Source organism: Crocuta crocuta, unplaced genomic scaffold (assembly GCF_008692635.1).
Source record: "Crocuta crocuta isolate KB4526 unplaced genomic scaffold, BGI_CrCroc_1.0 scaffold402, whole genome shotgun sequence".
NCBI classification, from domain to species: Eukaryota; Metazoa; Chordata; class Mammalia; order Carnivora; family Hyaenidae; genus Crocuta; species Crocuta crocuta.
The window spans coordinates 570981-596544 of record NW_027529633.1 but is presented as its reverse complement, the minus strand read 5'-3'; the positions used below and the strand labels follow the sequence as shown (position 1 = coordinate 596544).

Genomic DNA, 25564 nt, shown 5'->3' with positions numbered 1-25564 from the left:
GCATTTCAATACTGCCTTTAACATTAGCTAAAGTGCCTTATTAGAAAAATACTCCATTCAAACATAATTTAAGATTAAAAAATATCATTGATCAAATTAGTTTTCTATAGTATTTGTCTCAAATTGGTTCTTAACTGATAGTAAAGAAAATTTAAAAGCCATTTCTTGACATCTCAAAATCTATTACCTGAAGTAGAAACACAGTTGGAATTAACATGCAAAATTCTTTTGAAACTGTTAGGTTAATCATGGTTGCCTGTGGCTTTATTAACCCATAATCTAATCTTATTAACATATAAATTAAAGTCTGCTTTAAACTGCTTTAGCACCAAAACAACTTTTGGGGCAGAGGGAAGAAAGTAATCTCTGAAATCAGAAGTTCTCATCTATTCCTCCAAATGTTGATTGAACCTGGTGTGGAACATAATGCAACCTTTATTTGCTTTGTTCCTTGTGAAAGGAAGAGAAAAAATAAAACATAAAACCAAAATAGTTTAAGCAGCATTTTTCAAACTAATTGCATGGAATCCATTTATGGTTAAAGTGAGGAAGCAAATAGGGAAGAGCCAGATGGACAAGTACAGGCTCAGGCCACCACATTTTTTCCTTCTGTTGAATCATTTGTTTTGGAGTATTTTGTTTGGAAAAAAAATCTATTTCTACTTTTTAAAAATCTACATCTATTTTTAAATTTTTGCCAATTGCTGTTGGAAACCATTGCATTGTACCAAACAGAAAGATGTTCAATTTCATTGGCCAAAAAGTATAACTAGATCTTTCCAAAAGTGAGGGAATTCTTTTAATGTCTTCAGAATAAATAACTATGACTCACTTTTGAGTTTAAATTTCCCAAATAAAATTATTGAAATAGCCCTCAAAACCTTTTGCAGAGTAAGGGGAATTAGTCGTGCCTTCTCATATCTCCTCTGTGGGGAGCAGGTGGAAGAACACTGCAATGTTAGGTAAAAAAGGCACTTTTCCAACTTGCATCTTTCCCTCTAAATCCAGCTGGTCATGAACATGTCAGTAGCAATCGTGATTTCAAATGAAATATATCACAGACTAGGGATTTTTGCTTCTGGGTAAGAAGAAATAAGGTCAATGTTTCCACAAACACCAAAGGGAAACACGAGATAAATTTACAAACCATTTACTTGAAGGTTTGAAAGAGCTTTAAAAGTTATGAAGACAAGACAGACTAGATTATAGAAAACGAGGAACTGTCCCAACATAAGATGAAGAGACAGCACTACCAGTGCCAGCTCTTGGGCTAAATTGTAAGGATTGGGAGCTGGCCCAGCAAAAGGACCATTGCTAGAGAGGAAACAAACCATCCAATTTTTTGAGGTTATGTGGCTGGGTGTGAAGATTTGAGGGACCTGCCCCCCACCACAGCAGTGGGTCTCACCAGAAAGTGATTACTGCACTTGAAACTGCACTGCACAGAGATCTTCATTGCTGGCCTGAAAACCTCTGAGAACCCAAGAGGAGCCTCCTGTGTTCTCTTGATTGTCAGAAAACAAAGACTTCACACAAACATTATCCTGAAACAGAGCAGGCAAATTACAGAGGGAGTGGTGAACTGTATTGACTACCTACAGTCACTTTCACCAAGAAGAATTTAATGATTATGGGTGCAGCTAGAAGATTCAAGATGGCTCTCAGCTCCTGGAACAAGGCACACCTGCAGGACAGAAAAAGAGCAAGGATACTGATGTTCATCTGGGCCAGAGTGAGAAACTCAGGCACTTAAGAAGACACAAAAGTAGACAATTGGAAAATCAGACTTTATAGAACAGAAGCATAAAAAGCTAACTTAAATTTCTCTGAAACGGTTTCTTCTATAGTCCTTTTAGGCTCATGAGACAAAACTTGACAAACTCTAAAAGACTTCGAACTCTACATTCTAGAATCAAGAATTATTGAAGACAGAGTTTCAGCAAAACTGCTAGTGTCCTAATCCAATGAATCCATAGTTTGATTGAGATGATCTGCCCCACGCTATGTCTATGGAAGAAGAAGGAGGCAGACATTTGTTACCTGAGAATACCTATGGATATTACACACAGTCCAGCATATTTAAAAAATAAGTAACAGATATTAAAAGGGGCAGGACTCTTACTGTGTGATCAACAGTAAGAGAACAAAACAGAAAATAGGAGGAATCACTTATGATCAAGGTATCAAAGTTAGCAAATAAGAACTTTATAATTAATATCATCATGAAAATTATAAAAAGATACACAATATAGATAAAAGATTGGAAAACTTAGTCACAGATTTGAATCTATTAAAAAATCTAGACATGAAAATATGACATTTGAAATTGATTTTGCTAACATGTATTTATTACATATCGAACATAAGAGACTCTTCTTTCTAAGAAGAATAAATCTATAATCATAATGGGACCTTTACAAAACTAATAGAAAGAAGAGAAACATATAATTAGGTAAACAGAAAATATAAGTAATACAATAAACACATAAAATTACTGAAAACAAAGAAAAAGATAAAATGTTAACATCAATTGGAGAGAAAAGATACATTATGTGCAGAAAACCAGAAACTGTAAAGGCCAGACAATGGAGTAACATTTCTAAAATATTGAAGAAAAGAAACTATCTGAATTCTATATCCTATGAAAATGCACTTCAAAAGTGAGGATTAAAAAAAGACATTTTCTGGTAACAAAACTGAAATATCTTTTCCATGAATCTACACTATAAAACAAAAATCTAAAAGATGTTTTTTAGGGTTGAAGGAAATGGACTTACAGGAAGAAAAATAAAAATCATAAGGAATAATGAAAAATTGGTTGTGTCAAAGATACTAATTTTCATCTTTTTTCTAATTTCCCTAAAAGAAACCTGACTTTGAAAACATAAAACAATAGCATTGTATGCTTCTAGTTATAATGTATGCAGAAGTATAGGCATGTCTCACTTTATTGCACTGTACCTTCTTCCACTTCACAGATCTTGTGTGTTTGGCACATTGAAGGTTTTTTTTAATATAATGTTTTTATTTGTTTTTGAGGGAGAGAGAGACAGAGCACAAACTAGAGAGGGACAGAGAGAGTGGTGACACAGAATCTAAGCAGCTTCAGTCTCTGAGCCATCAGCACAGAGCCAGATGAGGGGCTCGGACTCACGAACCATGAGACCGTGACTTGAACTGAAGTCAGACACTTAACCAACTGAGCCACTCAGGCACCCCCACATTGAAGGCTTTTAGCAAACCTACAGTGAGCAAGTCTATTAGCATCATTTTACAACAGCATTTGCTCGCTTATATGTCTCTCTGTTACATTTGTAATTCTCAGAATACTTCACACTTGTTCAGTATTATATTTGAATTGCTTCAATATCACAATGAAAATTTAATGGGTGAGGAGTAACTTCTTATGGATGAGGAAAGAAAGCGGTTTCTTGAGATGGAATCTACTCCTTGTGAAGATGACGTGAAGACTGTTGAAATGACAACAAATGATTTAGACTATTTATCTAGCTGATAAAGCAGCAGCAGGGTTTGAAAGGATTTACTCCAATTTTGAAAGTTATACTGTGGGTGACATGTTGTCAAACAACATCACATACTACAGAGAAATCATTCATGAAAAGAAGAGTCAATTGATGTGGAAAACTTCACTGTTATTTTTTAAAAATTGCTCCACTCACCCCAACTTTCAGCAACTATCACCTGATCAGTCAGAAGCCATCAACATGGAGGCAAGACCCTCTACTAGCCAAAAGATTACACCTCCCTGAAAGCTCATATGGTCATTAGTACTTTTTAGTAATAAAGTTTTTTTTTCAAGTTAGGTATGTACATTTTTTTAATTTAGACATAGTGCTATTGCACACTTGATAAACTACAGTATAGTGTAATCATAACTTTTATATGCCATGGGAAACAAAGAAATATTTGAATTTCTTTATTGAAATATTCACTTTATTGAAATATTCACACTAGATGTGATGATCTAGAATTGCACCCACAGCCATCCAAGATATGCCTGTGAAAGATTTGACGGATAGCAGACAGTATGAGGAATGGGTAAAATGATTAGGTTACTGGTAAATTGTAATGGATGGTTAACTGGAAGTATTGTTGTGCCTGATTCATGAGTCCCCAGAGACCACCAAGGAGCCGACACCGATGTAAGTACAAAGGGTCTTTATTACAAGCTCGAGCAGGGGCTCACCTGCCTACCGGTGTCATGGCAGCAAGGTGAAGCCAAGAACAATAGTGAACAGGGTTTTTAAGGAGTAAGGGATGGGGGTGTTACAGTACATGTAGCATCATCACATAAGCACCAATTACAATTGTACAGCACCCATGGTAACAGCTTTGACCATTTAGTATCTGTGAGGTGTTCATTGCTTTGACCATTTAGTATCTGTGAGGTGTTCATTACTTTTGATGGGACCCAATCATGACTTTTGAGAATCCTTTGAAAATGACCAATTATGAGGTGAGTTTAAAGGGCCCACGTGGGGTTCAGGCAAGCGGTGAGAAATTGGCTAGTTTGTATAAAATAACTGTCTGGAGTTCCCAGCCTTGACTTAGGCCATAGGAATGTTTTTTTGATTAGCTGATCTGAGGGCGGTCCGAGGATGGTTTTAGCCTTGAACAATCTGAGGCTTTCCCTGGGATTGGGACTGGGGCTATGTGCAGCCACAGTTGCTCTTAATGGAGGCCTTAATTTCAGGCTCTTCAGTATCAGCTGTGGAATTTGGGGTGTGAGGTGGTAACACAAGGTAGGCTGCAGTAAGGTAAAGATGCACAGTCTGCTGGAGGTCTGTCTCCAGAGCAATGACTACTAGCCACCTGATCTATGAACTCTGTAGAATTAACAGAACACAGACGCTGCTGAGATAAGAAAGTCTCTCAAATATGCCAGTATGGAAGGTAAACTCATTGCTGAGTGTAAGCATGGTATCAACATTGATACCTCCCTATGGAAATTTTAGAGCAGAAAGCACTTTTTTGATTATCATTGATGATCTAGTACACAAAGACTTAATCACAAGCCTGATTATAGGCACATTTTTGGTGGACTGTGCTGTCTGAGGCAGATGGTTACTGATGTTGGTCAATTTGAAGATCACCTCCCCAAGAACAGGCTGATCTGTAAGCATGCCCTTCTGGATTCCGCAAAGGGGATGAAACAACTAATTGTTAAGGTTAACCAAATGACTCCATTGGTGTCATAAAGATACAAGTAAATAGTTATGAAACTCAGAACCTACATTAAGAAAATTGGTGACAGGGCACCTGGGTGGGTCAGCTGGTTAAGCATTTATTATTAATGAAAGTTATTAATACTATTTATAAAATATAAATATTAGTAACATAATTGTTCTTATGATAGTTAAAATTATTTATTTTAAGAGAGAAAGGAACGAGAGAGAGAGAGAGTCCTGGTGAGATCCACACTACTGTCAGCACAGAGCCCAATGTGGGATTCGATCCCACAAACTGTGAGATTATGACTTGAGCTGAAATTAAGTCTATTGCTTAACCAGCTGAGCCACTGGTACCCCTTACACACAGAATTTTGGATGTGAACACAAAATTCATGCTATTACTGTAAAATATCCATCTACCAAATGATGCTTCTAAAGTTTCATTATCATTAGCATCTGCACTTGGTTATCAGATAAAAAAAAATTTAGGAATATTTTTTTAAATAGAGCTCACTACTTCCATCACAATAGTAACTCCTATCAACAAAACTTATATTTCAAACCTTTACTGGTAACCAGTGTGGTAAATATCTTATAATTCTTAGACATTTCAAGAGAAATAAAGGACAGTCTACATTATTCCACTTAGTGATAAAGCTGACATTATACAACATAAGGTTAAGAATAAAGCATTTCTCTACTTTTACCAATTTTACTTTCAAGTTAAGAATTTTGACTTTGGAATCAAAAGACCCAGCTTTATCTTTCAATACCATTCCTTTTCAAATTTTGTTCTGTTTGGAAAATTACATAATCATTCAGAACTTTCATTACTGCTCTATAAAGTGGGGATTTGAATACTTAGTACATAGTATGACAATAAATGAGATGATACCTTAAGTGTCACCATCTCTGTCAGGCAGTAAAGTAACAGCGCAGGGAGTTAGAGAGCAAACTTGAACAGCCCTGACTCTGCCGTTTACTAACTGTATAGCCTAGGAATTACTTAAATCTCACTTTATCTGTGAGGTGGTTAAAGTGATAGCACTTTCTCACTGATATTTTTGTGAGAATGGATAGAACAATATACATAAACCCTTTTAGATTATTTGGGAGACAAGTAGCCTATAAATACTAGCCATCATTACACCACTAGCTAAACAAAGGAAGTGTAATTTTGTTTTCCTTATCAGAACAATGTGCTATATATCTGCCACATACTATAGGTAATAACACAGTAAAAGAAGACATATCTTTCTTCATCAAACAATGAGTGATATTTTAAACATTTTTTTCTTAAATATCAGATGAATATCCCAATGCAACATTACCTTAGAGATGTTAGAACTGCTATTTTCAAAAAGGTAAGAAATAACAAGAGTTGGTGAGGATGTAGAGAAAATGGAACTCCATTGGTGTGGTTGGTGGGAATGTGAATTGGTGAAACCATTAAGGAAAACAGTACAAAATTTCTTCAAAAAATAAAAACGGCAAATATTATATAATCCATCATTTTTATTTCTGATTGTTTATCCAAAGAATATGAAAATACTTATTTAAAAAGTTATATGCACACTTAACTTTCATTTGTAGCATTATTTACAATAGCGAAAATTTGGAAACAATTTAAGTGTTTTGATGAATGATGTATAGAGGATGTGGTATATGTAATGGAATACTACTCAGTAACAAAGACGAATGAAATCTTACTTTTTGCAGCATGGGCACACCTTAAACATATTATGACAAGTGAAGTAAGTCAGACAGAGAATGACAATACCATATTATTTCACTCACATTTGGAATCTGAAAACAAAACAAAACAAAAGAACAAATAATACAGAAACAAACTTACAGACACAGAGACAGATTGATGAAAACTAGAGGATAAGGGAGATGGGGTGGATAAAAAAATGAATGGGTTAAGTAAGTCAATTCTATGGTGATCGATAGTAATTAGATATTTGATGGTGGTGATCACTTTGTAGTGTATACAGATATCAAATTATAATGTTGTACACCTGAAACTTATATAATGCTATCTACCAATTTTATCTTCATAAAAACTGAAACTTAAAAAACAATGGTATGTCTAAAAGGAACTAGGCAACATATCTTATGTAGTAGATCTGAAAAGGAAGCAACGAAGAAAAAAATCAACATACATCTGTTATAATTTATGTGTAAAACTGTCTTGAGAAGTTTTCTTTAATTCACTTTTATAAATAATTAGAAAACCAAAAAAAGATGAAAAAAGATAAACATAAAATGCCCACTTCTGGTAAATGTCAAGTCTTATAATATTAACTACATAATCAAGATTTTTCTAATATTAATGAATTTAATGAATTTGGGATATATGTCACAAAGAAAATCACATAATTTTAGAAGCAGAAGAAAGCCTAGGTCACATCAAGTCCAACTGTGTTTCTTTAATGATGGAGAAACCCATTTCCAAAGAATGAAGTGAAAGTGTCAGATAGGTGGTGGTGCTGTTTTGACAGTTCCGCAAGCCCAGGATTCCAGAATCATAAAATTGTCAACTTTAAAGCATACAGATTATTTTACTCCTCTATTCAAATGATGTTAATATGAAGATACACCTTTGATTCACTAAACTGTAAGATTTTTAAAAACTCTGTTTAAAGCTTCACATTTGAAGCTTTACAAAATATAACTTTAAAGGTGGCATTTTGTAATTGTAGAAGTTACCTTCTTAAAGGCCTTTTAAGTCACATGTTTAAAAATATGTTTTGCTTAAAGGGAGACACAGAATCTGAAGCAGGTTCCAGGCTCGGAGCTGTCAACACAGAGCCTGATGCAGGGCTTGAAATCATGAACCATGAGATCATGACCTGAGCTGAAGTCGGACGCTTGACCGACTAAACCACCCAGGTGCTCCTGAAAGAATGAAATCTGGCCCTTTGTAGCAACTTTGATGGAACTCAAGGTTTGTTACGCTGAGTGAAATAGTCAGGCAGAGAAGTACAGATACCATATGTTTTCACTTATAAATGGAACAGGAGAAACTTAACAGAAGACCATGGCAGGGGGAGAAGGGGAAAAAATAGTTGGGGAGAGGGAGGGAGGCAAATCATGAGAGACTCTTGAATACTGGGAACAAACTGAGAGCTAATGAGAATGAGGGAGAGGGGAAGTGGGCATGGAGGAAGGCGCTTGTTGGGATGAGCAGGGGGTGTTATATGGAAACTAGACAATAAAGTATGAAAGAAAAAAAGGAGTTACCTAAAAAAATGTTTTACTTGTTTTTGTTCTAGTTTCATCATACCACGTCATTCAGGTGGAAAAGAATGAGATTAGAATTTCATGCTATAAAAAAAGTTCTGATTAATAACCAGGTTTTTATTCTATGATCATTATTTTTATTTTTTATTTTTTAAAAGTGTTTAATTTATGGGGCGCCTGGGTGGCTCAATCGGTTAAGCGTCTGACTTCGGCTCAGGTCATGATCTCAGTTTGTGCGTTTGAGGCCCGTGTCGGGCTCTGTACTGGCAGCTAGCTCAGAGCCTGGAGCCTGCTTCCGATTCTGTGTCTACCTCTCTCTCTGACTCTCCCCTGCTGTCTCTCTCTCTCTCTCTCTCAGAAATAAATAAAAAAACATNAGCAGACAGTATGAGGAATGGGTAAAATGATTAGGTTACTGGTAAATTGTAATGGATGGTTAACTGGAAGTATTGTTGTGCCTGATTCGTGAGTCCCCAGAGACCACCAAGGAGCCGACACCGATGCAAGTACAAAGGGTCTTTATTACAAGCTCGAGCAGGGGCTCACCTGCCTACCGGTGTCATGGCAGCAAGGTGAAGCCAAGAACAATAGTGAACAGGGTTTTTAAGGAGTAAGGGATGGGGGTGTTACAGTACATGTAGCATCATCACATAAGCACCAATTACAATTGTACAGCACCCATGGTAACAGCTTTGACCATTTAGTATCTGTGAGGTGTTCATTGCTTTGACCATTTAGTATCTGTGAGGTGTTCATTACTTTTGATGGGACCCAATCATGACTTTTGAGAATCCTTTGAAAATGACCAATTATGAGGTGAGTTTAAAGGGCCCACGTGGGGTTCAGGCAAGCGGTGAGAAATTGGCTAGTTTGTATAAAATAACTGTCTGGAGTTCCCAGCCTTGACTTAGGCCATAGGAATGTTTTTTTGATTAGCTGATCTGAGGGCGGTCCGAGGATGGTTTTAGCCTTGAACAATCTGAGGCTTTCCCTGGGATTGGGACTGGGGCTATGTGCAGCCACAGTTGCTCTTAATGGAGGCCTTAATTTCAGGCTCTTCAGTATCAGCTGTGGAATTTGGGGTGTGAGGTGGTAACACAAGGTAGGCTGCAGTAAGGTAAAGATGCACAGTCTGCTGGAGGTCTGTCTCCAGAGCAATGACTACTAGCCACCTGATCTATGAACTCTGTAGAATTAACAGAACACAGACGCTGCTGAGATAAGAAAGTCTCTCAAATATGCCAGTATGGAAGGTAAACTCATTGCTGAGTGTAAGCATGGTATCAACATTGATACCTCCCTATGGAAATTTTAGAGCAGAAAGCACTTTTTTGATTATCATTGATGATCTAGTACACAAAGACTTAATCACAAGCCTGATTATAGGCACATTTTTGGTGGACTGTGCTGTCTGAGGCAGATGGTTACTGATGTTGGTCAATTTGAAGATCACCTCCCCAAGAACAGGCTGATCTGTAAGCATGCCCTTCTGGATTCCGCAAAGGGGATGAAACAACTAATTGTTAAGGTTAACCAAATGACTCCATTGGTGTCATAAAGATACAAGTAAATAGTTATGAAACTCAGAACCTACATTAAGAAAATTGGTGACAGGGCACCTGGGTGGGTCAGCTGGTTAAGCATTTATTATTAATGAAAGTTATTAATACTATTTATAAAATATAAATATTAGTAACATAATTGTTCTTATGATAGTTAAAATTATTTATTTTAAGAGAGAAAGGAACGAGAGAGAGAGAGAGTCCTGGTGAGATCCACACTACTGTCAGCACAGAGCCCAATGTGGGATTCGATCCCACAAACTGTGAGATTATGACTTGAGCTGAAATTAAGTCTATTGCTTAACCAGCTGAGCCACTGGTACCCCTTACACACAGAATTTTGGATGTGAACACAAAATTCATGCTATTACTGTAAAATATCCATCTACCAAATGATGCTTCTAAAGTTTCATTATCATTAGCATCTGCACTTGGTTATCAGATAAAAAAAAATTTAGGAATATTTTTTTAAATAGAGCTCACTACTTCCATCACAATAGTAACTCCTATCAACAAAACTTATATTTCAAACCTTTACTGGTAACCAGTGTGGTAAATATCTTATAATTCTTAGACATTTCAAGAGAAATAAAGGACAGTCTACATTATTCCACTTAGTGATAAAGCTGACATTATACAACATAAGGTTAAGAATAAAGCATTTCTCTACTTTTACCAATTTTACTTTCAAGTTAAGAATTTTGACTTTGGAATCAAAAGACCCAGCTTTATCTTTCAATACCATTCCTTTTCAAATTTTGTTCTGTTTGGAAAATTACATAATCATTCAGAACTTTCATTACTGCTCTATAAAGTGGGGATTTGAATACTTAGTACATAGTATGACAATAAATGAGATGATACCTTAAGTGTCACCATCTCTGTCAGGCAGTAAAGTAACAGCGCAGGGAGTTAGAGAGCAAACTTGAACAGCCCTGACTCTGCCGTTTACTAACTGTATAGCCTAGGAATTACTTAAATCTCACTTTATCTGTGAGGTGGTTAAAGTGATAGCACTTTCTCACTGATATTTTTGTGAGAATGGATAGAACAATATACATAAACCCTTTTAGATTATTTGGGAGACAAGTAGCCTATAAATACTAGCCATCATTACACCACTAGCTAAACAAAGGAAGTGTAATTTTGTTTTCCTTATCAGAACAATGTGCTATATATCTGCCACATACTATAGGTAATAACACAGTAAAAGAAGACATATCTTTCTTCATCAAACAATGAGTGATATTTTAAACATTTTTTTCTTAAATATCAGATGAATATCCCAATGCAACATTACCTTAGAGATGTTAGAACTGCTATTTTCAAAAAGGTAAGAAATAACAAGAGTTGGTGAGGATGTAGAGAAAATGGAACTCCATTGGTGTGGTTGGTGGGAATGTGAATTGGTGAAACCATTAAGGAAAACAGTACAAAATTTCTTCAAAAAATAAAAACGGCAAATATTATATAATCCATCATTTTTATTTCTGATTGTTTATCCAAAGAATATGAAAATACTTATTTAAAAAGTTATATGCACACTTAACTTTCATTTGTAGCATTATTTACAATAGCGAAAATTTGGAAACAATTTAAGTGTTTTGATGAATGATGTATAGAGGATGTGGTATATGTAATGGAATACTACTCAGTAACAAAGACGAATGAAATCTTACTTTTTGCAGCATGGGCACACCTTAAACATATTATGACAAGTGAAGTAAGTCAGACAGAGAATGACAATACCATATTATTTCACTCACATTTGGAATCTGAAAACAAAACAAAACAAAAGAACAAATAATACAGAAACAAACTTACAGACACAGAGACAGATTGATGAAAACTAGAGGATAAGGGAGATGGGGTGGATAAAAAAATGAATGGGTTAAGTAAGTCAATTCTATGGTGATCGATAGTAATTAGATATTTGATGGTGGTGATCACTTTGTAGTGTATACAGATATCAAATTATAATGTTGTACACCTGAAACTTATATAATGCTATCTACCAATTTTATCTTCATAAAAACTGAAACTTAAAAAACAATGGTATGTCTAAAAGGAACTAGGCAACATATCTTATGTAGTAGATCTGAAAAGGAAGCAACGAAGAAAAAAATCAACATACATCTGTTATAATTTATGTGTAAAACTGTCTTGAGAAGTTTTCTTTAATTCACTTTTATAAATAATTAGAAAACCAAAAAAAGATGAAAAAAGATAAACATAAAATGCCCACTTCTGGTAAATGTCAAGTCTTATAATATTAACTACATAATCAAGATTTTTCTAATATTAATGAATTTAATGAATTTGGGATATATGTCACAAAGAAAATCACATAATTTTAGAAGCAGAAGAAAGCCTAGGTCACATCAAGTCCAACTGTGTTTCTTTAATGATGGAGAAACCCATTTCCAAAGAATGAAGTGAAAGTGTCAGATAGGTGGTGGTGCTGTTTTGACAGTTCCGCAAGCCCAGGATTCCAGAATCATAAAATTGTCAACTTTAAAGCATACAGATTATTTTACTCCTCTATTCAAATGATGTTAATATGAAGATACACCTTTGATTCACTAAACTGTAAGATTTTTAAAAACTCTGTTTAAAGCTTCACATTTGAAGCTTTACAAAATATAACTTTAAAGGTGGCATTTTGTAATTGTAGAAGTTACCTTCTTAAAGGCCTTTTAAGTCACATGTTTAAAAATATGTTTTGCTTAAAGGGAGACACAGAATCTGAAGCAGGTTCCAGGCTCGGAGCTGTCAACACAGAGCCTGATGCAGGGCTTGAAATCATGAACCATGAGATCATGACCTGAGCTGAAGTCGGACGCTTGACCGACTAAACCACCCAGGTGCTCCTGAAAGAATGAAATCTGGCCCTTTGTAGCAACTTTGATGGAACTCAAGGTTTGTTACGCTGAGTGAAATAGTCAGGCAGAGAAGTACAGATACCATATGTTTTCACTTATAAATGGAACAGGAGAAACTTAACAGAAGACCATGGCAGGGGGAGAAGGGGAAAAAATAGTTGGGGAGAGGGAGGGAGGCAAATCATGAGAGACTCTTGAATACTGGGAACAAACTGAGAGCTAATGAGAATGAGGGAGAGGGGAAGTGGGCATGGAGGAAGGCGCTTGTTGGGATGAGCAGGGGGTGTTATATGGAAACTAGACAATAAAGTATGAAAGAAAAAAAGGAGTTACCTAAAAAAATGTTTTACTTGTTTTTGTTCTAGTTTCATCATACCACGTCATTCAGGTGGAAAAGAATGAGATTAGAATTTCATGCTATAAAAAAAGTTCTGATTAATAACCAGGTTTTTATTCTATGATCATTATTTTTATTTTTTATTTTTTAAAAGTGTTTAATTTATGGGGCGCCTGGGTGGCTCAATCGGTTAAGCGTCTGACTTCGGCTCAGGTCATGATCTCAGTTTGTGCGTTTGAGGCCCGTGTCGGGCTCTGTACTGGCAGCTAGCTCAGAGCCTGGAGCCTGCTTCCGACCGATTCTGTACCTCTCTCTCTGACTCTCCCCTGCTGTCTCTCTCTCTCTCTCTCTCAGAAATAAATAAAAAAACATTAAAAAATGTTTAATTTATTTATTTTTGAAAGAAGGAGGGACAGAGAGAGAGAGAGAGAGAGAGAGAGGTTTCATGAGCCAGGGAGGAGCAGAGAGAGAGACAGAAGCCCAAGCAGGCCCTGCACAGTCAGCAAAGAGCTCAATGTGGGACTCAACCCACCAACTGTGAGATCATGACCTGAGCAAAATTAACAGATATCAGCTGACTGAGACACACAGGTGCCTGCCTCTATGACCATTATTTTTAAACGATGGCACGTGATAGAGAAATTAGCAGCTTAATTTTAAATCACCTGCTTTCTTTTTGACTGCAAAAAAAATATTTCAAAAAACATAGCTAGTAAAGACCCATCTGATAATGATGAGAGCAAAAACATAGTAACATTAGGTTAATTTCTGATGATGTTCAAGTTTACATTCTTATGGAAATGTAATGAAATAATTTAGGGACAATAAATTTGAGAAACAATCACTTTAAAAAGTTTATTATGCATGAAATGATTGAAAAATTGTTACTAAATCTAATGGGAAAGAGATGGTTTACAACTTAACTTTGGGACTTCAGTTGGGCCTGTTAGATTTGTTTGGTTTCTCTTGCATAAAAGCTATGCTCTTTTTCATGGGTCTTTTGTTTGCCCCATGAAGAGCAGAATCAATCCCCACTTCAATCTACTCAAAATTGGTTCAGATGTCAAAACAGATAATGTCACATCTAAATCAGAAGATATGAAAAGATTTATTTACTCACATGACCAGATACTCTGTGGAGAACATGGTAATACTCAAGCTGATCAAAACTGGCTTGAGTGAAGACAGGTACCAGGAGCTCTCTTCTTATGGGGAGGACTGGACTGACCTTAAGATTCCCAAGCACAATATGCATTATTTGTAGTTCTATTCAACCCCAAGGGAAGGAGCTCCCGGGCTTTCCAATCAGCCTGGTGAGTTATGTGGCAAAAGGGAATTGGGTAGAAATGGGGTTTGAAAGTATCAATAGTCAAACATCAAAAACAGAGTTAGAGTCTGTCTTGTGTCTTTTATTCTATATATTTTACCCTCCACAGGCAAAATGTTTTTGGTCTATCTTCCAATCCACTGATTTGCTCTTCGTTAGTACCAAATTTCTGTTTAATTGCTTGTAAATTTGGTCTAGCAAGTAATTAAAATTTTAAAAAAGTGTTTTATAAAATATTTAGTCCTATCATTGGAAGATTTGTTCCAAGTATTTCATTCATAGCACTTTTGGTTTGAAAGTCCATGTGACATTTCCATAGAAGCTTCTCCCCTAGAAAAACATGTGATTGTCCCACTTTGCCTGTAAAATGTGCTAGGCTTTCCTAATTTCAGGTATTTATTAGCAATCCTCATTAACTAATAGATCTCACCTTAAATTCTCCTGTTTAGACATCATCAGTTCTAGAAGTGACCTTTTGCTGTTTCATATTTTTATACCTGTCTGTGTGTTGAGGCTCCAGGTTAAAACAGGGACTATTTATTAAGGACTCTTAATCTCCCTAAACTTGTGTGTGGAGTCACACTAAATAAAAGAAAAATACTGTCAGTTGGAAACAAAATACATGTGAATTGATAGCAGTTTCACTTCAGCCAGAGTTGGCAATAACCTTTTCTCTAGATGCATGTGCGGAGGCCCTGTATAAATGTATTACTCCAAACAATTTTCTCATTAGTATAATAACTATACAAAAAGTTACTGTAAATGCCTAAAAAAATAACAAATAAACTTAAAATAAATGTGAATTAAAGAAAAGTGAAAAAAATGAAATTGTCTTTGAGTATATTTGTTCATTTGTCAACTGGAAAAATATTTATAAAGTCTGCATATTGCCTGATAGATTATATCTATGGTATAGATTATATCTATGGTAGTTTCCTGATTTCTTTTATCTCTGAAAAATCAATCAATTAATTTATTTATTTCTTTATTTAATGTTTATGTAATTTTGAGAGAGAGAATAAGAGAGTGCACAAGTGGGGGAGTGACAGAGAGAGAGACACACAGATCCAAAGCAGGCTCTAAGCTCTGAGCTGTCAGCACAGAGTTTAATGTGGGGCTTGAACTTATGAACCACAAGATCATGAGCTGAGCCAAAGTCGGATGCTTAACCAAGTGAGCCACTCAGGCACCCCAATTTATTTTTTAAGTCTAAAAGCCAATATATGTAGAAGTTGAAGGGGAAGAGAAAACATTGACAACAAATTAATTAAAGCTTCCTCTTTCCAAATATCTAAAACATCAGTGTAGCTTGTGAATCCCAAAACTTCTAGCTTCTGTTCACTAGTCTGAAATGAGTCCAATAGAGACTTTACTGAGGAGGTGCCAATTGTCTTTTCTTCTCAAATACAAAGAAGTTCAGTTCTTTCCTTATCCAATACCACACTTGGTTACTGATGTTCTTATTTATTCCTAATAATATTTTAACTCTCTGATGGATCTTACTATAAGGTACACTATCCATATTCCTAATGTCACATTCATTGGGCTCCTCAGGAGAACTTCAGGATGGAGTCTCACTGAGCTGTTAGGTGCTCCTGTGAATGGTTTTACTGCTAACAGATCAGAATAATGACCAAAGGATGAAGACCGTTTTCCTTCAGATTTTTTGCTGGGAAAAGCACAGTATCTGACTTTTGTTTTGGTTGAGATGCAGTGTTATCTATATTAACATTAGAAACTTGTACAGATGCCTGCAACCTATATAGGCAGTGATCTATCCTTAGTTCTTCTAAGTCACTTTCATTTATTATTAATTTATGTTCAGAAATGTCGAGAATACATCCGTGTTTATTTTTATGCAGGCATAGATGTGTAAAATTCGGTTTTATGTCATTTCCAGCTGGATTCAACATGGAACATTTACTAGCGGTTATCTCATCAAATCCTCTCAATTCACTTGCAGGGTCAAGGATGTATTCGAAATAAAAGCAAACTTTTATTCAAATTCCTGGGTTCCTTTGTACAGGAAACCCTGCTTAATTCCCTCTACATTGCTTTCTCTGAAGTTTTTCTGATAAATATGCTGCAATTCTAGCTTTTCTTTTGGTTCAGACATTTTCAGGACAGATGCAGTAACAGAAGAGAGGGATTTCCATAAAATACTGTATTTTATTATTTTCTTTTTAGGAATGTCACTTTCATATTCCACAAAGTGAAAAATTAACTTAAATGTAGTATCATCAACAACTTGATAGTGATTACTCTGTGAGGTTTCTGTGTTGTTCACTTACAAGATGAGTTTTGAGATCTTCACATTTCTACAAACAATATTCACAGTATCTATTTTTTTCTTCTCTTTCAATTGGAATTGAATTGGGATGCCACCATACTTATTGCCATCTGCTGGGGGTTTTTAGTTTAACCTAGTTTGTTTTTTAATGCTAGAGGGCTTTTCTACATCAAATGGACTGGAATGCTTCTAAATAATTTATAAAAGGCCTATTGGTCAACTGAAGATAAAATAGTCTATAAAGTTGATTTGTATTTTCCACCTTCACAAAAGGTTTTTTGAGTCTACCTGTTCTTGCTTTCTGGGTGCCAATACCTACTTTTTTCCCCTTAAATATATGGAATTTTTACTCCCAATGATATGGCATTGAATACACTATATGTATGAAAAAGATCACGGTCCTTGATAGCTGTTTCAACCAATGATTTTCCTCTGTTCAAACATGCTGAATCTAGAGAACTAAAAGAATTTGCATCATGGCTAGGATGAGGTGAAGTGGTTTGTGCAGCATGGACTTGGTACAGAAGAAATTCTTAATAAGGCTTGTGCAAATTTAGCTTCCTTTTTATTTGAAATAAGATAACTGATATCTGCTGGGAAATTCTTCACTGCCCTCCCAAATACCAGATATACTGACAGAAGGTAAGTCAGTATAAAATACTTCACCTCAAAGTGGTTTATATTTGGATTTTTATTAAAGTGCTTAAGTTACTGTGCTCTGATTTTTAAAAAAAGATTGTTTTTTAACCAAATTGTTTCCAACATTAGTAATTTATATAATGATACAGAATACAATCAGGAATTTAACTTGAACAGATATGTTTAAAAATTGCCTCTCTCATAATATCTCTAAGTTGAATGTTACCTAGTTTATTTTATTTCTTCTCTACTTTCATGTGCCATAAGCCATTGGTGCTTCTTCAGAAAAAGAAAAAAAAATCAATTGTATAACTTGTAAGGAATTAGCACTTTCAGATGGTTGTTTCAATTGAGTTCACATTTCCTAAACTTTAAACCATGTTAATTAAATAATTTATATATGATTTAAAATCAAATACACAATTGAAGCTTTTGTAATTATCAGAACAACCATACATCTGTCCCTGAGATTCTCGTCCTTGTGTATATCTTACCCTTCTAAATGCAAAAGTAACTTTCTAAAGGAAAGCTCTAGTAACCATCTTTTCTTGATTTAGAAGTTAGACTGGAGTTAATGATATATAAGCCTTCATTATGTATTGTTTAATTGAGAATAGTTTTGTAATATTAAAGGAAACTGTAGAGTAAATGATCTGGCAAATGTATTCATTAATAACCCATCTTGCTTTAAACAAGATGCTTGATTATTATTGTTTGATTTTGATACAGAAAGAGCATGAGATATAGCTATAGGTATGTTTAGTCATATATTCATGGTTTTATTCTAAAAGAAATTGTAAGCCTCCTTGCTGAAGTCTAACAGAAATAAGCCAATTGTAAGGTTCAGATGTAAAATGTAGATACTGTATCCCTATAAGACTCCTCACTGTGGTATTCAGTCACTGACATTAAGCAATCTGTCATTTTCCTCAATCATCAATTTCCCATCTGCAGCTGACAGTTGCTGTCAGAGAAGGCTAGAAACAGCTGCTTCCTAATTATGAGGAATACGAATAGAGAAATATAAGAAAGTCTAAGCTGAATAATTCTTGGGGCTGGCAAAAAACTGATTGCTATGGTAGAATGCAAGAGCAAAGTAAAATTTGGTGGATTATTTCTTAAAAAGGTTCACCTACACATCAAGAATCTGCTGTCCATGCCCCTTATAGAAGTGTATTTAAATATTCTTCTAAATGTTAGGTAGACATAAGCAAAAGCAAAAGCTTTCATTTCAGAATTTTAGTTTAACTAGAAATGCATGGTCTTTAAGAAAAAATTTCTAAAAGTTTTCTTCTTCTAGATTATTCATTTGTTTAATTTAAAAACAAAGATTTGAGCACACTTTATTTCAACAAGACAATGGCCACTAATGGATATCATTGTCTGTAACTAATGAAAAAGAATTTTGGCAAGGCATTTCCTTCTTATTCTATAATTTGCCTTCTCACTACCTCTTTCAAAATATAAATGTGCTTTCCACAAAGTGTGTTTACTTTTTTTAAAAAAAATTAATGTTTATTAATTTCTGGGAGAGAGAGAGAGACAGAAATAGAGTGCAAGCTAAGGAAGAGCAGAGAGAGAGGAAGACACAGAATCTGAAGCAGGGTCCAGGCTCTGAGCTGTCAGTACAGAGCCCGATGTGGGTCTCGAACCCACAAACTATGAGATCATTACCTGAGCTGAAGTTGGACACTTAACCAACTGTGCCACCCAGTTGTCCCAGTAAAGCTCAGTTTTTATTCAAGAACTAAACCTTACATTTTTCTGAACTCACCAATAATTATCTCTTTACAAATTATGCATAACAATACTCTACATTCTGTGAAGTAGAGACATCCAAGTTAGTTAGCATATAGTGCAATAATGATTTCAGGAGTAGAATCCAGTGGTTCATCCCTTACATACAATACCCAGTGTTCATCCAAACAAGTGTCTTCTTTAATGTTACTTGCTCTTTAGCCCATCCTCCCCACAAAAAAACCCCTCCCACTACCATCAGTTTGTTCTCTATATTTAAGTTTCTTATGTTTTGCCCCCCCCCGTTTTTATATTATTTTCACTTCCCTTCCCTTATGTTCATCTGTTATGTAACTTAAATTCTGCATATGAGTGAAATAGTATGATATTTGTCTTTTGCTGACTGACTAATTTTGCTAGCATAATACCCTCCAGTTCCATCCACGTTGTTGCAAATGGCAAGATTTCATTATTTTTGATTGCTGACTAATACACTATTGTGTGTGTGTGGTATGCATATACATATACATATGTATATATGTATATATATATATATTCCACATCTTCTACATCCATTTATCTGTCGATGGACATTTGGGCTTTTTCCATACTTTGGCTACTGTCTATAGTGCTGCTATAAATGCTGGGGCACCCTTCAAAAAGGCACCCCAATATTTTTTGGATAATTACCTAGTAGTGGAATTGCTGGGTTGTAGGGTAGTTCTATTTTTTATTTCCTGAGGAACCCCCATACTGTTCTCCAGAGTATCTGTACCTGTTTGCATTCCCACCAGCAGTGCAAAAGGGTTCCTTTTTCTCCATATTTTTGCCAGCATCTGTCATTACCAGAGTTGTTAATTTTAACCGTTCTGTCTGGTATGAGGTGGTATCTCATTGTGGATTTGATTTATATTTCCCTGATGATGAGTGATACTGAGCATTTTTTCATGTGTCTGTTAGCTACCTGGATATCTTTGGAAAACTGTGTATTCATGTCTTTTGTCCATCACTTCACTGGATTATGTGATTTTTGAGTGTTGAGTTTGGTAAGTTATTTATACAATTTGGATGCTAACCATTTGTCTGATATGTCATTTGCAAATATCTTCACCCATTCTGTTACTTGCCATTTAGTTTTGCTGATTGTTTCCTTCGCTGTGCAGAAACTTTTTATTTTGATGAGGTCTCAATAGCTCATTTTTGCTTTTGTTTCCCTTGCCTCTGGAGACATGTTGAGTAAGAAGTTGATGTAGCAGAGGTCAAAGAGGTTTTTGCCTGCTTTCTCCTTTAGAATTTTGACGGTTTCCTGTCTTATATTTAGGTCTTTCAAATCCATTTTGAGTTTATTTTTGTGTATGGTGTAAGAAAGTGGTCCAGGTTCATTTTTCTGCTTGCCATTGTCCAGTTTTCCCAGCACCATGTGCTGAAGACACTGTCTTTATCCATAGATATTATTTCATGCTTTGTCAATTATTAGTTGGTCATATGTTTGTGGGTCCACTTGTGAGTTCTCTATTCTGTTCCATTGATCTGAGTTTCTGTTTTTGTGCCAGTATCATACTCTCTTAATGATTACAGCTTTATAATACAGCTTGAAATCTGGGATTGTAAGCCTCAAGCTTCGGTTTTCTTTTTCAAGATTGCTTTGGCTGTTCGGGGTCTTTTCTGGTTCCATACAAATTTTAGGTTTGTTTGTGCTAGGTGTGTGAAAAATATTGGTGTTAGTTTGATAGGAATTACATTGAATATATAGATTGATTTGGGTGGTATCAACATTTTAACAATATTTGTTCTTCCAATCCATGACATTGGAAGATGTTTCCATTTTTTTGATGTTTCTTCAATTTCTTGCATAAGCTTTCTATAGTTTTCACTGTGTAGATTTTTCACACCTAACCTTTGGTTAGGTTTATTCCAAGATATTTTATGGGTTTTGGTGCAATTGTAAATGTGATCAATACCTTGACTTCTCTTTCTGCTGCTTCATTATTGATTTGTAGAAATGCAACCCATTTCTGTGCATTGATTTTATATCCTTTGACATTGCTGAATTCAGGGATAAGTTCTAGGATTTTTTTGTGTGTGGAGTCTTTTGGGTTTTCCATATACAGTATCATGTCATCTGCAAAGAGTGAAAGTTTGACTTCCTTACTTGCTGATTTGGATGACTTTATATTTCTTTGTGTTGTCTGATTGCTGAGGATAGGACTTGTAAAACTATGTTGAATACAGTGGTGACTTTCTTTTATTGATGTGATGTATCATGTTGATTGATTTGTGGATATTGAACCAGCCGTGCATCCCAGGTACAAATACCACTTACTCATGGTGAATAATTATTTGAATATGTTGTTGGATCTGGTTGGCTAGTATCTTGTTAAAGATTTTTGCACACAGGTTCATCAGGAAATTTTATCTATAGTTTTACTTTTTAGGTCTTTGGTTTTGGAATCAAGGTAATGCTGGCCTCACAGAATGAGTTTGGAAGTTTTCCTTCCATTTCGATTTTTTTTTTGAACAGCTTCAAAAGAATTGGCGTTAACTCTTCTTTAAATGTTTGGTATAATATCCCATGGAAAGACATCAAGACCTGGATTTTTGTTTTTTGGGAGATTTTGATTACTGATTCAATTTCTTTACTGGTTATGGGTCTGTTCAAATTTTCTATTTCTTCCTGCTTCAGTTTTGGTAGTTTCTATGTTTCTAGAAATTTGTCCATTTTTTCCAGTCTGCCCAAATTATAGGCATATAATTGCTCATAATATTTTCTTATTATTGTTTGTATTTCTGCTGTGTCAGTTGTGATCTCTCCTCTTTCATTCTTGATTTTATTTATTTGGGTCCTTCCCTTTTTCTTTTAGATCAAGCTGTATAGAGGTTTATCGATTTTGTTAATTTTTTCAAAGAATCAGGTCCTGGTTTCACTGATCTGTTCTATTTTTTTTGTTTGTTTTTCTTTTTGTTTTTTTATATCACTGATTCTTGCTCTAATCCTTTTTATTTCCCATCTTATACTGTTTTTGGATTTTATTTCCTGTTCTTTTCTAGCTCTTTAAGGTGTAAGGTAAGATTATGAATCTGAGACCTTTCTTCCTTTTTTAGGAAGGCCTGGATTGCTATGTACTTTCCCCTTATGACTGCTTTCTCTTCATCCCAGAGGTTCTGGGCTGTGGTTGTATAATTTTCATTGACTTCCATGTACTTTTTAATTTCATCTTTAACTTCTTGGTTAGCCCATTCATTCTTTAGTAAGATGTTGTTTAGTCTCCAAGAATCCATGGACTTTCCAAATTTTTTCTTGTGGTTGACTTTGAGTTTCATGGCATTGCAGTTTGCAAATATGCAAGGTATGATCTTGATCTCTTTGTACTTGTTGAGGTCGGATTTGTGTCCCAGCATGTGATCTATTTTGGAGAATGTTCCATGTTCCCTTGAGAATAATGTGTATTCCACTGCTTTAGGATGAAATGTTGTCAATATATCTGTTAGGTCCATCTGGTCCAGTGTTTCATTTAAAGCCATTGTTTCCTTGTTGATCTGTTTAGATGATCTGCCCAATGTTGTAAGTGGGGTGCTGAAGTCCCCTACTATTATGGTATTATTATCAGTGAGTTTCTTTATATTTGTGATTAATTGGTTTATATATTTTGGTGCTCACATGTTTAGAGCATAAATGTTTTCAATTGTTAGATATTCTTGGTGGATAGACCCCTTAATTATGATATAATGCCCTTCTTCATCTCTTGTTACAGTATTTTAAAATCTAGTCCGTCTGATATAAGTATGCCTATTCTGGCTTTCTTTTGATGACCCTTACCATGATAGATGGTTATTCATCCCCTTACTCTCAATCTGAATGTGTCTTTAGGTCTAAAATGGGTCTCTTGGATATAGCATATAGATGGATATTGTTTTCTTATCCATTCTGTTACCCTATGTCTTTTGATTGGAGTTTTTAGTCCATCGACATTTAGAGTACTGAAAGATATAGATTTATTGCCATTATGTTCCCTGCAGATTTGGAGCTCTTGGTGGTGTTCTCTGGTCCTTTTCTAGTCTTTGCTGCATTTTGTATTTTTTATTTTGTTTCATCTTTTCTCCGCTCAAAGTTTCCCCCTTAAAAGTTCTTGCAGGGCTAGTAGTTTTTGTCTGGGAAACATTTCATCTCTCTTTCCATTTTGAATGACAGCATTGCTGGATAAAGGATTATTGGCTGCATATTTTTCCTATTTGGCCCATTGAATATATCCTGCCACTTCTTTTTGACCTGCCATGCTTCTATGGATAGGTCTGCTGTGAACCTGATCCATCTTCTCTTATATGTTAAGGACATTTTCCCCCCCTCCTTGCTGCTCTCATAATTCTTTCCTTGTCTGTGTATTTTGTGAATTTGACTATGATATGCCTTATTATTCATGGTTGGTTTTTCTTCAATCTCAGGGAATTCTCTGTGCTTCTTGGATTTTGATGTCTGTGTCTTTCCCTAGGTTAGGTAAGTTTTCCATCATGATTTGCTCATGTAAACCTTCTATTCCTTTTTCTCTCTCTTCACCTTCTGGGACTTAGATGATTCGGAAGTTATTCCTTTTTAATGGGCCACTAAGGTCTCTAATTCTTATATTGTGCTCTTTTGTCTTAGTTTCCCTCTTTTTTTCTGCTTCATTATTCTCTATAAGTTTATCTTCTATATTCCTATTCCTGATTCACTGCTCTGCTTCATTCATCCTTGCCACGGTGGCACCATTCAAAATTGTATCTCAGTTATAGCACTTTTAATTTCTTCCTGACTAGATATTACTTCTTTTACCTCTGTAAAAAGAGATTGTATGCTCTTTTCAACCCCAGCTAATATTCTTATCATCATAATTCTAAATTCTAGTTCAGACATCTTGCTTGTATCATTGTTGATTAAGTCCCTGGCTATCATTTCTTCCTTTTCTTTCTTTTGGGGTGAATTCTTTAATTTTGTGTTTTTTGAGGAAGAAAATGAAGTAATAAAATTAAAAATTAAAATAAAAACATTAAAGATAAAAACATTAAAAATAAAAACATTAAAATAAAAAACAAATAAAGGAAGCTAGAACTTACATCTGTTTTACTCTGGTTGTTAAAAGAAGCTTGATAGAATAGAGAAAAAAGGAAAGGAAAGAATAAGAAAACATGTAAAAATTTAAAAATATATACATTAAAATACAATAAAATGAAGTCAAGTAAAATAGAATAAAAAATTATAAAAATAGGGGCGCCTGGGTGGCTCAGTTGTTTGAGCGTCCGACTTCAGCTCAGGTCATGATCTCATGGTGCGTGGATTTGAGCCCCATATCGGGCTCTGTGCTGACAGCCAGCTCAGCGCCTGGAGACTATTTCAGATTCTGTGTCTCCCTCTCTCTTTTACCCTCTCCTGCTCATGCTGTCTCTCTGCCTTAGAAATAAATAAAATATTAAATTTTTTTAATTATAAAAATTTTAAAAAATAGTAAAATATTAAGAATTGGTGAAAAAGGAAAATAAAATAAATTTTCTTTCCTTCTGTATCCAACAATAAGAAAAGAAAAAGAAAAAGGAATAGATGGACCAGTGAAGGGGATGAAATTACATCCAGTTTCCCCTAGAAATCAAAAAAATATGAAGCACATCTAGAGTCCATACACTAAACAGGAGGAGAGTCTTTTGGTCCTCTAGTACTTGGTGGAACAGCTCTATTCTCCTGGGTGGCTCTGCTTAGCTTACTGGGGTGGATCGTTGTGACACATGGGCACATGTATGCATATGGGTGAGAGAGGTGAAAATGGAATCACCCAGTTTCCCAGTCTCTAGCACCAGAACTCTGTGCTCTCTACAACTGGCAATCAAGCACCCCTTCTTTGTCTCTTGCTTCTGTCCACTCCCCACTTCTACATTGTCTTGTCCAAGCTGTCTGCCTGACAAGTGGCACCATCCTCCTGAATTTTATCTCAGATGGAGCTGTGTTTCCAAACCCCTCACTTCTGAGGGCCCTGTGGCTTGCACCCACTCTGAGCCTCTGGGGAAGGATCTCCCTGAGCAATAGCTGGGTTTTGGTCCCTGGGAACATTCCTGTGATTGCACTGCTGCAGAGGCTCAGGGACTGTGGCCAGGTGCCAGTTTGCCCCAGAAAGAGTTCCTGTGATTGCATAGCAACAGTGGTTCAGGGATTATAGTGAATCACAACACACAGCCAGTGCCAGGTTTCACCACACCCTGGTGTCTTTGTTCAGTACCAGCAATTACCTGTTCTCTGAGGTCTGCTGGAACCTCTGCCTGGGGGGAAGCCCTGTGGTCTCTACCACCTGCCTTCCTAGCAGGGGAACCTTTTCTCCCCATGTTGCCCACA

The 25564-nt window shown here is 35.6% G+C and overlaps 1 pseudogene; it reads right to left on the bottom strand.

Moving 5' to 3' along the window:
* Positions 1 to 15755: 15755 nt before the first annotated feature.
* Positions 15756 to 17527, bottom strand: LOC144230077 (protein DBF4 homolog A pseudogene; annotated as a pseudogene).
* Positions 17528 to 25564: the final 8037 nt, after the last annotated feature.